The following is a 13419-nucleotide window of genomic DNA, read 5'->3' as shown; positions in this document are numbered from 1 at the left end:
ACTTGCTATAAAATCATGAGAGTTGTCAATTGTGTAGTGATCAGCCAAATTAGACATATAATCCAGTTCTTCCAGACGATGATGATAAGGCACATCTCGTTCTTTAACTGGACGCTAGATGACATGACTAGGGACATTACAAGCTAAATACCAGTTTACAATGAATACCAATATTCTCCCTGAATTTTCTTCCAGCCACCTCCCCCTACTACCTGTCACGTACTGAACTGTAAAGCTTTTTGCTTTTTTTGGATAGTCACTCACTGAAGGCACATCGTGTGCAGATATTGGAAAGTGAGTAGGAGTTACTCTAACTGCGAGTACAAAATACTGCACTGCACAGTGAACTCTTTCTAACTGAAATGGCTTCAAACAGGCCTCATGAGGACTCAAGGTCATGTGACTATGTGGAAGGACTTTGTGAGTTCTTTGAGTACAAAACAGCATCTGAAAACTTTCTTAACCAGTGGAAAAAAACTGTATTTTCTCATGGCTCTAATAACTCAGGTGGCCAATCAATAAAAGAAACTTTCTTTAGGAAAAAGAAATCAGCTTGCAGGTGAGACTATGCATAAGGAAACAACAAAAGCCACTGCTCCCTTGACTGCAGCTTCCAGGCAGGCAATGGAAGTGAGGCATGGGGGGAACCTAGCATCCACCCCTCCCCTGCTATGCAAATTTTTTGGGGGATGCTCTGTTTCCTCCCTTCCCTCCCCTCCCCTCCCCCCAAGTATCTTGGGGAGGCAGATGCTGAGTATTCATGTAAGGGGGTGACGAGATGAGAGTAGGATTGGAGGAGGGGTTGTAGTGGCACAGTGCACTGGAGAGCAGGTAGGATTTCCTGACCCAGCCCAGTCCTGCCTTCCAGCCACTGTGGATCCCATAGAAACACCTGGCCCAGGGGAGGGACAGGAGCAGCGCACCAGCAGCCAAGGTGCTGTGGGGAAGGGAGAGAGCACCGGCACCTGGGTGGGGGCCAAAGGGGTATTGGCACAGAGGGTGCCTGGTGAGAGGCAGGACACTGGACAGCAGCCTCTGAAGAATTACCATAGGAACAGCAGCAGGAATTACTGTGGTACCTGCAGCTGGCTGCCCCCACCACCTCCTCTCCAGTCCCAGCAAGGGTTAAGCACTCAGTGCTGCTAGAGTGGCACCAGTTAATGAGGCCCCACGCATGTTTTGGAAGCGTAGAGGGTGGATTAGGGCCCCCTCCCTCATATCCTGGCATTATTCCAATCAAGCGATTGTATTGTCTCCCTATATTTCTCCTGCAGTTTCATCAGAAGTTCTTCACGTGCTGTTAAACAGCTGTATGCAGTGTAGTTGTAGCCATGTTGATCCCAGGATAGTAGTGAGACAAGGTGGGTGAGGCACTATCTTTTACTGGACCAGCTTCTGTTGATGAGCGGGCCAAGCTTTCGAGCCACACAGGGTACACTGCAGCTGGACACCCACAACTGGCCCGTGTCAGCCAACTTGGGCTCATGCTGCAGGGCTGGTTCTTTGCTTTGTAGACTTCCAGGCTTGAGTGGGAGCCTGGACTCTAGGACCCTGCAACTTGGGTGGGTTGAGTCCCAGAACTCAGGCCCCACCCTGAGCTCAGAAGTCTATGCAGCAATGAAACAGCCTCTCAGCCCGAGCCCTGTGAGCCTGAGGCCTTCTTGACAAAACAGTGGAGGCAAAACAGTTTTCAGGTATCTAAAAGGGTGTCATCAGGAGGAGGGAGAAAACTTGTTCACCTTAGCCTCTAATGATAGAACAAGAAGCAATGGGCTTAAACTGCAGCAAGGGAGATTTAGGTTAGACATTAGGAAAAAGTTCCTAACTGTCAGGGTAGTTAAACACTGGAATAGATTGCCTAGGGAAGTTGTGGAATCTCCATCTCTGGAGATATTTAAGAGTAGGTTAGATAAATGTCTATTAGGGATGGTCTAGACAATATTTGGTCCTGCCATGAGGGCAAGGGACTGGACTCGATGACCTCTCGAGGTCCCTTCCAGTCCTGGAGTCTATGAGTCTATGTACACTGAAATGTTCCTCCCACCGATGTAACACCCCCGCTGTGCTGACATAACACCACCTCGATGAGAGGCAGAAGGCTTACGTCAGTGTAGTTAGAGTGGCGCAGTGTCTGTGTAGACACTGCATTCCTTACATCTGCTGTTGGCTGTCATTCTTGTCAATTTTATGACTGCTGCTGCGAGGTCCCCACTCCAAGCTGGGCTGCCAGCCAGGCTCCTGGATTGGGCTGCCCCGGGGTGGGGCCTGATGCCTCATGGGATCCCAGTTCCATGCTCCCTGCAAGGAGGTACCATCCCAGGTACCAAAAAATCCGCAGATCAACACACCTACCATCATAAATCCAGACACCATCCCAAACACACCATCTGTTATTGGCGTTTATGGAAAAGACTCTCTTCACGGTCTTGGCAATAGATTACATTTCCCCCATTATTAGTCATTTGTATTTCATTAGCACCTAGGGAGGCCAGTTGAGCATGGGGCTTTGTTGTGCTAAAGACTGTTCAAACAAAGGGTAATAGACAGTCCCTGCCTGTAGTGGCTCAGTATTGGAAAAAGATGAGCCACAAACTGGAGGGGAAAGGGATATAACACACAAGCAGAGTAAAGGTCATGTTTCACTTTTTTTTAATTCTTTGGGTGGGTTTTGTTTTAGGAAGGGGTTAGGTAAAGGAAGACAAAGGCAGGGCAGCAGACAGCGGGTAGGCAGGAGGGAGTGTGTGGAGTAACTCTCATTGTGGCGTAAGATTGCTGGGTGCAGAGACCAGTAGTCAGATGCCATCTTGGGCCCTGGGCTGCAGGGAGAAGAGAGAACTTGCAACACACAGTAGGAACTCAGTGTTTAAATAGAAATAATGTGTGTGTTCAATCCAAACTCTCTGGGCCTTCATAAGACCCCCCTACCACAGGGAGAATGGAGACAGAGTAAAGCTGAGGAGAAGAGGCCTGGCAGGGGTTGCAGTGAAAAAGCAGAGGGGAGAGAATATGAAGTCAGCACTCTGACCCCCATGGAGTGTCTGACTGCCCCTGCTGGGGCTGCTTGTGTATGAGCGTTTCTCTGGGGATGGCTATAATTTCTTTCTTGTCCAAGCCCACAAGGCTCAGGGGAGTGAGTTGTGTCTCTTCACTGGATTATAGCACACTGGCCCTTACGTGGCAGACCCCTGAGGATGAAGAGGTAGCCGAACCCTCCCCCAGAAGCCAGCAGGAGGGAGAGGAGTGGCCATTGTAGGCACCACAAAAGACTCCTGTGAGTAAGTTAGAAGCTGGGTCCTGGTGGGGAACCAGCACATGGAGGGTGTGGGAGCATCAGCCACCTCAGGGAAGATGTGGGGAGCAGCAAAAGATCAAACACGTAGGGGAAGGGGGCACCAACCACCTCAGGAGATGGGATTGCAGAAGCTTCACCCCACACCCTGGCCTCCCAGGGGGTGAGGGCAGAAGGGGACGCAAAGTCACCTGGGTGCCATTGTTCCCCAGCCAGCTCCAAGATCAAAGGCCTGAGCACTGCCAGACCCAAAGCCGGATCTGCAACTCCATTGTCTATGTAGAACTGGCAGGTCTGCAATAGCCACTGTTTATAGAGGACCTAAAATGGTCAGTGCCCTGCTAGGTGCAAAACCTGCCCTTTCTTTGGTACCCACAAAGACTCCCTGGCAATGAAACCAGTGTTGATCCACTGCATAGAGAGGACGCTGTGATTCTGGGGCCACATAAGAAGTGCCTATCCTCAGTCCTGTGAATAGCTCAACCATCTGGTGGGGGCCCTACTGCATGCCAGTGTTCAGGATGTGGGTGAGTCAGACCAGTTGCTGCCACCCACCACAGTGATGGGTAACAGCCTGGGAAAGGGATTCCTCCTTCCCTGTCCCACCCAATGCAGTATTTGCACAGTGCTGACTGGCTGCATTTGACCCCTGGTTCATCTAGTTTAAAGCAACAGCACAAGCTAACAAACAAACCCTATGCTCAAAGTGGCCCGGATGTCACAGAAGATGCCAATACACAAAGAAGGAAGCCAATAAAGCCAAGCCCTGATGATTTGTTTCCAATAAAAACTCATCCTAGTGTGGAGAGCCGTTGCTGGGCCAAACCAATTATTTTTTCGGCTCCAAGGAAGGAAGGGGGGGAGATGAACAATGAACAGGACCAAAAACCAATAAACAAAATAGTTGAGACAACTCATCAGGGGCCCCTTGGGAATGGTGATGAAAGTAGACATCTCTTTTATCCCTAAATCAGTTCCAAAAGTTAGACCTACCTTAGGCAGCTGGTTCCCTTCCCAATTACAGCTTTAATAGATGAAAATGCCTTAATTTAGATTTTAATTAAAAGAAGATCTATTTCAGCATTGTTTTTGCATGGTCTTTGCTGTGGTAAAGCCTTATTTACTTTATTTGTTAATTATTATTCCTGGCTGAAGAAATACTGTTAAATACGAATGTGGCTGGAGAAAGGCTTTCGTGCTGCATATTAATTCCTTATAGCCCAGCCCCATGGCCAAAGCACGGAGAAATGGCCTATGTAGCCGATGTAGAAGGCTGAGCTGCCTAACCTTCCCGTACTGCTTTCGTTTCTAGTATTTCAGTTAGTCAACAGAAGTGTTTACGCCTGTGATCTTTGCAAACTGGATTAGCCCATGTCAGTTAACTGAAATGTTTGTGGTGTACCAAGGAAAAGGAAGTGCTGGAATAGTCACCCTTACAGCATGCAAAGTTGCTAAAGACAACCGGATGACAGGGAGACTCGCAGCTATTCTTTGAACCAGGACATCACTGAGGCATCCAATGAGTTCAAAACACATGCTTGTTAAGAACACAATTATTAATGGGTGTCTGTTGAGAGCTGTGAATGTGGCAGGTTCAACTTCTCTCACAGGAAGAGAAAACACTTCGGAGACGTTTACAAGGACTGAAAGTCTATAATTAGCTGAAAATGATGGCTTTTAGGCTAGGCTCAGTTCCAGGCAATTTTATTTCCTCTTACATAGAAAACTGCCCTGTCGGGACACTAAACTGCACCCTTAGCCCCATAAACTTTACTAAACAATATACTCTTAGAGCTGACTTTCATTGTTGTCTCTCTGGAGTGATATTAACTCTGACATTTCCTTTGAGTGACTATGCACATATACGTTCCACTGCAGATCTAGGTGGACCCAAAGCACTCGAATTGGGGACTTTTGCCAGCAGAACCCCTAGGTGACACATGCCCCCCAGTCTCTTCGTGCACCCAGCCAAGGGCATAAAAGGCCTGTCTGTGTGGCCTCCCTCTCAGTTCCTTCTCCTCACCTGTGGAGAGAATTGAAGTATCGTGTAGCTTTAGCTTAGGGTCACCAGCTTTCAAAACAATTTTATTGTAAATAGTTATATATAGTTAGTTCTATTGTATAAGTTAGTGTAGTTGGTTACTGCTAGTTTAGGAAAAAACTGGTGGAATGAAAAAAGTAACCAGAATTCAAGCAGTGGGCTATATGCAAGGCCATTTCCCCCGTCACAAATAGGCGTAAAAGCTTCTAGATCTGCCTTGGTGAGGGACATTTGAGAGACACGTGAGCTATTAGAACCGTTTCCGCTACGGGGACTAAAATACAGGGGGATTTCCTCCGCAAAGTCCATCAGATGAAGAAGGCAATGAGTCTCTGTCTTCCAAACTGGACCCCGACCATGAAATAACAGACTCCAAGTTAAGGTGTGTCCCTCCCGCTACCCAAGATCCCAAACACAAATCTGAGGAAAAACACTGCTCTTTGATTTCCCCCATAGCCTCTTTGAAGGGTTCCAAGCATTCTGACACCGACAACTGTTCAAAATCTCAGCCTTCATCTGTCATAAACAGATAGTTAAGGGTTAATGTCTCTTTTACCTGTAAAGGGTTAACAAACAGGGACCCAAACACCTGACCAGAGGACCAATCAGGATACAAGATACTTTCAAATCTAGGTGGAGGGAAGCCTTTGTTTGTGGGTTTGGGGTTTTGCTTTGTTTTCTCTAGGCTTTGAGAGTGACCACACATATCTACAGGCTCTTTAATTTTCTGTTCCAATTTTGTAAGTACAAAAGTAGAAAGACAGTTTAGCCTTTTTAATTTTTTTTCTGTATTTGCAACTGTGTATCTGGCTGGTAGAGTTTTACTGTGTATTTGGGTGAAAGTATTCTAAATTGTATTTCTGCTGGAGAAAGCTTTTTTTTTATTGTCTATAAGCTGAAAGACCCTGTAACTTTTTACCATCTAAATTGCAGAGATAGACCTTTTATTTTTTCTTTCTTTTTATTAAAAGTTTTGCTTTTAAGACCTGTCTGATTTTTCCCCTTGTTGAGGCTCAAGGGAATTGAGTCTGTACTTAACAGGGAAGGAGAAGGGAGGGGGAGAGGAAGGGAGGGGGAACCCACCTGATTTCTCTGTGTTGTGATTCAAAAAGTTTGAATCACGGTGAGCTGCTAGTGTACCTAGGGCAGGAAAGATCTGGGAGGAAGAAAGGAGAAGGGGGAATCCCTTTGTTTAGATTCACGGAGCTTGAATCTGTATATTTCTCCAGGAGCCCAGGGAAGGAACACTTGGAGGGGAGGAGGGGGAAGGGAAATGGTTTATTCCCTTTGTTGTGAGACTCAAGGAATTTGGGTCTTGGGGCCCCCAGGGAAGGTTTTGGAGGAGACCAGAGACTATCAGGCACTCTACTCTAAGTCCTGATTGGTGGCAGCAGTACAGGATCTAAGTTGGTAATTAAGCTTAGGGGAATTCATGCTAGTACCCATATTTTGGACGCTAAGGTCCAGATTTGGGAATTATACTATGACATCATCTCACAAAAAGGCTTCCAGCAAGTCCTCCGGTACCAATTCAAGCAGGGCCAGTGTAACCACTAGGGGAACTAGGTGGCCGCCTAGTTCCCTAGTGGTTACACCGGCCCTAGTTTTATGTCAACAAGCAAGGGGGCACCAGGTCAAACAGGGTGTGCCAGGAGGAAGTCAAGTTATGGAATTTCTGCATTCAGACCTCCAGAGCACCCTGGGTGTCTTACTTTCTGTGAGTTCAGAATACTCAGATGGAGATCTGAGCAGCTCTTTACCTCAAACCATGAATGCTCACTCAACTCAGACATCCTGGCTATGGTGTTTTGTATCCTGACAGAACAGGAAATGTCCCCAGTTTTGCTCCAAGGCAGGTCACAGCCCTACATCAATTTGGATACATTCTTCCTTCCCTGGGGCAAGGTCTTACTGTATGCTCACCTGTCAGTGCCTCTAATTCTGAGGGTCATTCTCAGACTAAAGCAAGATCAGGGCAGAATGATCCTGATAGCTCCAGCATGGCCAAGACAACTGTGGTATTCCGATCTCCTCCAGCTATCCTCTAGGGAGTCTCTGCTTCTATCATTAATCAGACTTGAAAACACAGGATCATGGGAATGTGCTGCACTCAAATCTTCAGATGCTGCATCTCACATGTGGTTTATCAGTGATTAGATGCCAAAGAAGTGCATTGCTCAGTGGAAGTCCAGGATATCTTCATTAATAGCAGTAAGCCTTCTACCAAGGCTACTTACCTGAGAGAGTGGAAACATTTTTGTATCTGTGGAGGTTCCCAGAATCTGTCACCAACATACACATTGATTCAAGAAAATTTAGACTATTTCTTGCACCTCAAGCAATCTGATCTATCCCTTAGATCAGTGGTCCCCAAAGTGGTGCCCGCGTCCTGGACCTCGGGAGAGCACCCACCGAAATGCCACCTAATTTCAGTGGCATTTCGGCGGGGATGCCTCTCTATGACGACACTTGTCGCCAACAAGCGATGTCATAGAGAGGCGTCGCCCCCGAATTTTGGAGAGGATGCCTCTCAATGACGCCGCTTGCCGTTGACAAGTGACATCATCGAGAGGCGTCACTCCCGAATTTCGGTGGGGATGCCTCTTGATGACGTTGCTTGTCAACGGCAAGTGGCATCATCGAGAGGCATCGCTGCCGAAATGCCACCAAAATTCAGCAGCATTTTGGCGGGTGCTCCATCGCTGCAGTGGTCCTTCCTCTGGCACCTGCTAGACGAAAAGGTTGGGGACCACTACCTTAGATCCTTAGCATTCATTTGACCATAATTTCAGCATTTGATTCTAATATTAAACTGTATTCGCTAATCCTTTCATGACCAGGTGTAGATAGATCATTCTCTCTTGTTTGAGACCCAGTGCCCACTTGGGACTTAAACTTTGGCATTTTCTGCTCTTATGAGTCCCCCATTCAAGCCCTTAGCATCTTGTTTGTTCCTGCATGTATCAGTGAAGGTTGCCTTCCTGGTGGCCATCAGCTCAGCCAGGGGAGTGGAAGAATTGCAGATGCTTGTCATGGATCTACTGTACACTGTCTTTTATACAAAGTTCAACATAGGCCTCATTCTAAGATGGCAGTTTCCAATTTCCATCTCAGTCATGCTCACAAGGGTGAACAAAAGCTGAACACCTTAGATGTGCATTAAGCTTTGGCTTTTTACCCAGACAGGGCAAAAACTTTCCAGGTCTCTACCCCGTTCTTAGTTTCCTGTGCAGAATGAGCGGTGACCCAGTTATGACTCAGAGAGTCTCAAATTGGATTACCAGTTGCATCACTATGTCTTAAGCTGCTATGGGCAGTGAAAAGTGGTCAGCACACTCTAGCAGAGCTCATGCAGCCTCGGTAGCATTTAGCGGGGCAGGTCCCTATTGTACACATACGCAGAGCAGTGATATGGTTTGCTGTCCACCTGTAGACTGGTCACTATGTTCTTATCACTCCATCAAGAGAGGATGCAAAGGTGGAAAAAGCAGTCTTGGAGTTTCCCTTCCGATGACAATTGGAGCCCCACCACCTTTGATAACAGCTTGCCAATGACAATTGGAGCCCCACCACCTTTGATAACAGCTTGAGAGTAACCTACAATGTAATTGACATATACAAGCACTTGAAGAAGAAAAAATGGATACTCACTTTTTCATAACTTTTGTTCTTCGAGATGTGTTGCATATACCCATTGCACAATCTGCCCTCCTTCCCCAATGTATTGGAGTCTACCATCAGCTGTCCGATGTTAAGGAACTCTGCCCTTTATTCTCTTGGTACTCAGCACAAGGAGCAAGGCAAGGTGGAGTCAACCTTATGAATACTGCTAGGGAAATGTCTCCAGTGCTGGGTCTTGATTTTTGAACTTCAGGTTGGCAATTCAAGCACAGTATGTGTCCTTTCTTCCCCCCATGAAGGAAACGTGGCAGCATTGCCAACAGCAGTGTAAATCTTGAGTGGTCTTTTTGCTCCTTGACCAACAGGGATTGATATTATGTCCAGAGCTAGAATAGCGCACCAGGGGGAAGGAAAGGGAGTGGAGGTTTCATGGTCCCATCACCCACTTTTGTTTGTACCCACATTGGGTTTGACAAAATCTGACCCTTCAAACCTAGTTTTTTGCCTTGTTAGGGTTATTTATTCCATACAGTGCTCGCTAGCTGTGATGGACTAACCTTTAATCCTTGCTGTTGTTCTGGTCTGTCCCCAGCTGGCTCCAACTCAAGCCAAGAAGATCAAACAAAAAGTTTTCACTCAGCCCTCTATAACCTTCGGCTTTCATTCAACTCTCTGGCCTCCCTGTTGCGTTCTTTGGCTATCTGACCAGCTGCCAGGATGAATTAGATTTGTGTCTCCCTTGCTTCCTGCCCCTGTCAGCCAATCAGGCTTCTCCTCTAGCCTCAGTTTCTCCCCTGCTCCAGTGAGAAACTAGGAGAGCAGCTGATGGTAAGGCAATGAATCTCAGAAACAGCTGGAGCTTGTTCCATAGAGAAGCAAACCCAGCCCTCCCTGATAGAATAATCTGGGGAAAATACTATGGGGAATGTGCAAAGGAGATTAATCTAGCCTCATAACAGTGCTTTCTATTATTTATTCATCCTCCATTCACCTGTTGGGTGTCCTTCCATGTTATGGTTCCACAGTGACCGTACCCCATTCACACACTCAAGTTCTGTGTTTTAGATTTGATGCCTTTTGCTGTGGCAAGTGCATGAAAATGGAGGAAGAAACCTGATAGCAGGAAGCTCAAAAAAGGTCTGTGATTCAAGTTTTGTTCCTGTTTTGGAGGAACACATGTGTGTTTCTTTCAAATACACAAATTTACTCCTCCCTAATGGAAAAAATTAATTCATGTCTCTTCCCCAGCATTACAATCAGCTCTGGAAGCCCGTAAGGCACTATTAACATTGGATTTTTCTGCCACTTGCTTTATGTCACTTGTATTTTTTCATGCTAGGGTAAAAATGGCTCAGATGCACTAAAGTGAATTATTGTTGAAAATCGGGTCTAAATTTGCTTCATTCTTTCTGCAAGACACGAAAAGCACAGGGAAATGTGTATTTAAGCTTGCTCATGTATACAAATGCCAAGACTAGAGCAACGATAGTACAGGTTATAATGTCAACCAATGAAGTTAAGTACATTCCTAATAATGGTTTAGCTTGTACCAGTAATTCTACCCAAAATACCTGAGAAATTGGATAAAGTGCATTCATATAGTAGCATGTGTGTACTAAGGGACTAATTTGCTCTTCTGGGAAGGTTCATGAGGGCTCCTGTTAGTCTATGCAGCAGCCTATTCTGTAGCCACTACACTGTATTCAGATCTAGAGAAGCTACTTTGAATCTCAGTGTGGTAGGAATGGCTGATACATCTGCCTATGGGCTGATCACCCAGGACACACCTTCTTTGTGGGCTGTCTGCAGGATTTGCCCCTATTATCATTACAAAGTTCAACCCCAGAAGCAGTTGATGAAGCAATTTTGTTCACTGTTCTTTGTTTTGAGATTATCTGGAAGAAAGGTATATACAAATGTAAGGGACCACACAAAACATTCTGATTGTCAGTCTCAAGTTTGATACGCCCCTCCTCTCTAATGAACAATGTTTGTCTTGTGAAACTCCCCAGTACAGATGTTTTACAGAAAGGACAGACATCGCAAAAGCACCATAAGGGTTTGTTGCTTGAATGAACACACACCTATGTCAGTACAGCCAACAGTGTTTGTGACCTAAATTTCAGCACAGAGCAATCTAAGTAATGTCCATCCGTTGCCACCGTTGCAAGGGATCAGTAAACAAAACTTCAAGGCAAACTTCTACTCATTTCTGTCAAGAGGTTCCCTTGGAGGCAGGCCCCTTTGACTTTAGAACCACACATCCTAGTCTCCCAGAGAGATATCTTACAAGTAGACTCACTCTGTTGTTGAAATGAAATCTGCCTTAAGCCAATGTCAGTCCATCAAACTCTCTCCTTCAGAAAGGAACGCTAGAAAGATATGTGTGTGTGTGTGTGTGTGTGTGTGTGTGTGTGTGTGTGTGTGTGTGTGTGTGTGTGTGTGTGTGTGTGTGTGTAACATACAGAGATCACTTTTTCCCACCACACAGGCTACACTTTTTTTCTCTTTTTCTCCCCAACAATATTCAGTTCAACCACCATTTTTCCCCTATACCTACCACTGACAATTATAGAAAAGAATAGATGCAGGTTTTGTGATTATGCATCCCCTCAAACATTGCTTTAGTCACAAAGTTTGTGAAAAGGCTGTTTTTCATCATCGTCATATCAATATGAGAATTTTCATTGTTGCAAAATGGGATCCATTTTCACTCTCAAACTGGCTTGTTCCTGTCTTAATCACTCTTACGGCCTCGATCTAGATCACTCGGTGAGCTGAGTGCAAGCCAACAAGACACATTTCAGTACCACCAAATGTAAGGTCATACACCTAGGAACAAAGAATGCAGATCATATTTTCAGAATAGAAGACTCTATCCCAGGAAGTAATGACTCTGAAAAAGAGGTAGTGATCATGATGGACAATCAGCAGGACATGAGCACCCAGTGTGCCGCTGTGGTCAAAAGGGCTCTTGCGATCCTTGGATGTATATGGATGGGAATATCTAGGAGTGGAGAGATCATATTACTTCTGTATTTGGCGCTGGTATGACTATTACTGGAATACTGTATCCAGTTCTGGTATCTACAATTCCAGAAAGATGTTGAAAAATTGGAGAGGGTTCCAAGAAGAGCCATGAGCGTGATGAAAGGATTAGAAAACATCCCTTATAGTTAGGCATGGAAAGATCAGATTATTGGTAAACATTGATTTCACCATACACACAAACCGACAAAATATATTTCCATTGCTAATAATTGAAATTTACAGATAGGCAAACTAAGAGACTTGCTGTTTTATAACTTACTACAGGCCCACCTTATTGTGTATAAAACATGCTATAATGCCATCATTAGGAAAGCTGAAGCAGGGGTGCCATTAGGTGGCTTTAATTTTTAAAATCTCAGTGTCTTCTGTCATTAAATAATTATTGTGTGACACACACCTCCTGCATAATGTCCCACATTTCTGAACATTTAAATCAATACAAATTGGGGGAGGGGGAGATACTTAAAACCCATAATTTCATGCAATTGTGAAAAAACTGACAGAAACCAAAAAAATGCTGAAAAATAAAACTGACATCAAAATTACAAAATAAATAAACAAATAAATAAATTTAATTCTGCCAAGCCTGTTTTTAGTGATAGACTCAAGGCGTACAATCTGTTTAGTTTATCAAAGAGAAGGTTAAGAGGTGACTTAATCACAGTTTATAAGCACCTATATGGAGAACAGAGACTTGATAATGGAGGACCCTTCAGATCTAGAAGACAAAGAAATAACAGGATCCAATGGCTACCAATGAAACAAAACATTTTAACAGTGAGGGTAACTAACCACTGGAACAACATGCCAAGGGTTGTGGTAGATTCTCCATCACTGGTAATGGTTAAATTAAGATTAGATGTTTTTCTAAAAGATGTGCTCTAGTTGGAATAGGATTTAATTCAGGGAAATCCTACATCCTGTGTTATTCTGCAAGTCACACTAGATTATCACAGCAGACTCTTCTGATCCCATACCATAGGAATCTATAAAACTATTTTATTTAGTTAGAAAAAAGCTTTTTAAAAATATTGTAGCAGGTATTTCATAAATTTTAAAATGATCCCGAAGTGCAATTGTGTTTAAGGGTCAACAGTGTGAGTTCCTGACTATATCTAGGAAAAAGGCATCAAATTGTTGGTGCATTCACAGAAAGCTGATGCTTGACTCTTTTGTGGCATGTTTGTTCCTGCACAGAATAACTTCAGGAATGACATACATATGGTGAACTCAGTTTTGATGAAGTAGTATGGAAAGTGTTGCCTAATAATGGCCATCAAAGTGTGTATTGTCTGTAAACTGGAGGAGGGGGAGGCAGAAGTTAATTGTAAGAAATAGTAGAGTTATATATTGATGCTATATACTGTGTGTCTTTGCATAGAATAAATAATCCACCTTAAAAGACTACCTTAAAGAT

This window comes from Gopherus evgoodei, chromosome 8 (genome assembly GCF_007399415.2).
Source record: "Gopherus evgoodei ecotype Sinaloan lineage chromosome 8, rGopEvg1_v1.p, whole genome shotgun sequence".
NCBI classification, from domain to species: Eukaryota; Metazoa; Chordata; order Testudines; family Testudinidae; genus Gopherus; species Gopherus evgoodei.
This window is presented reverse-complemented; position numbering follows the sequence as displayed.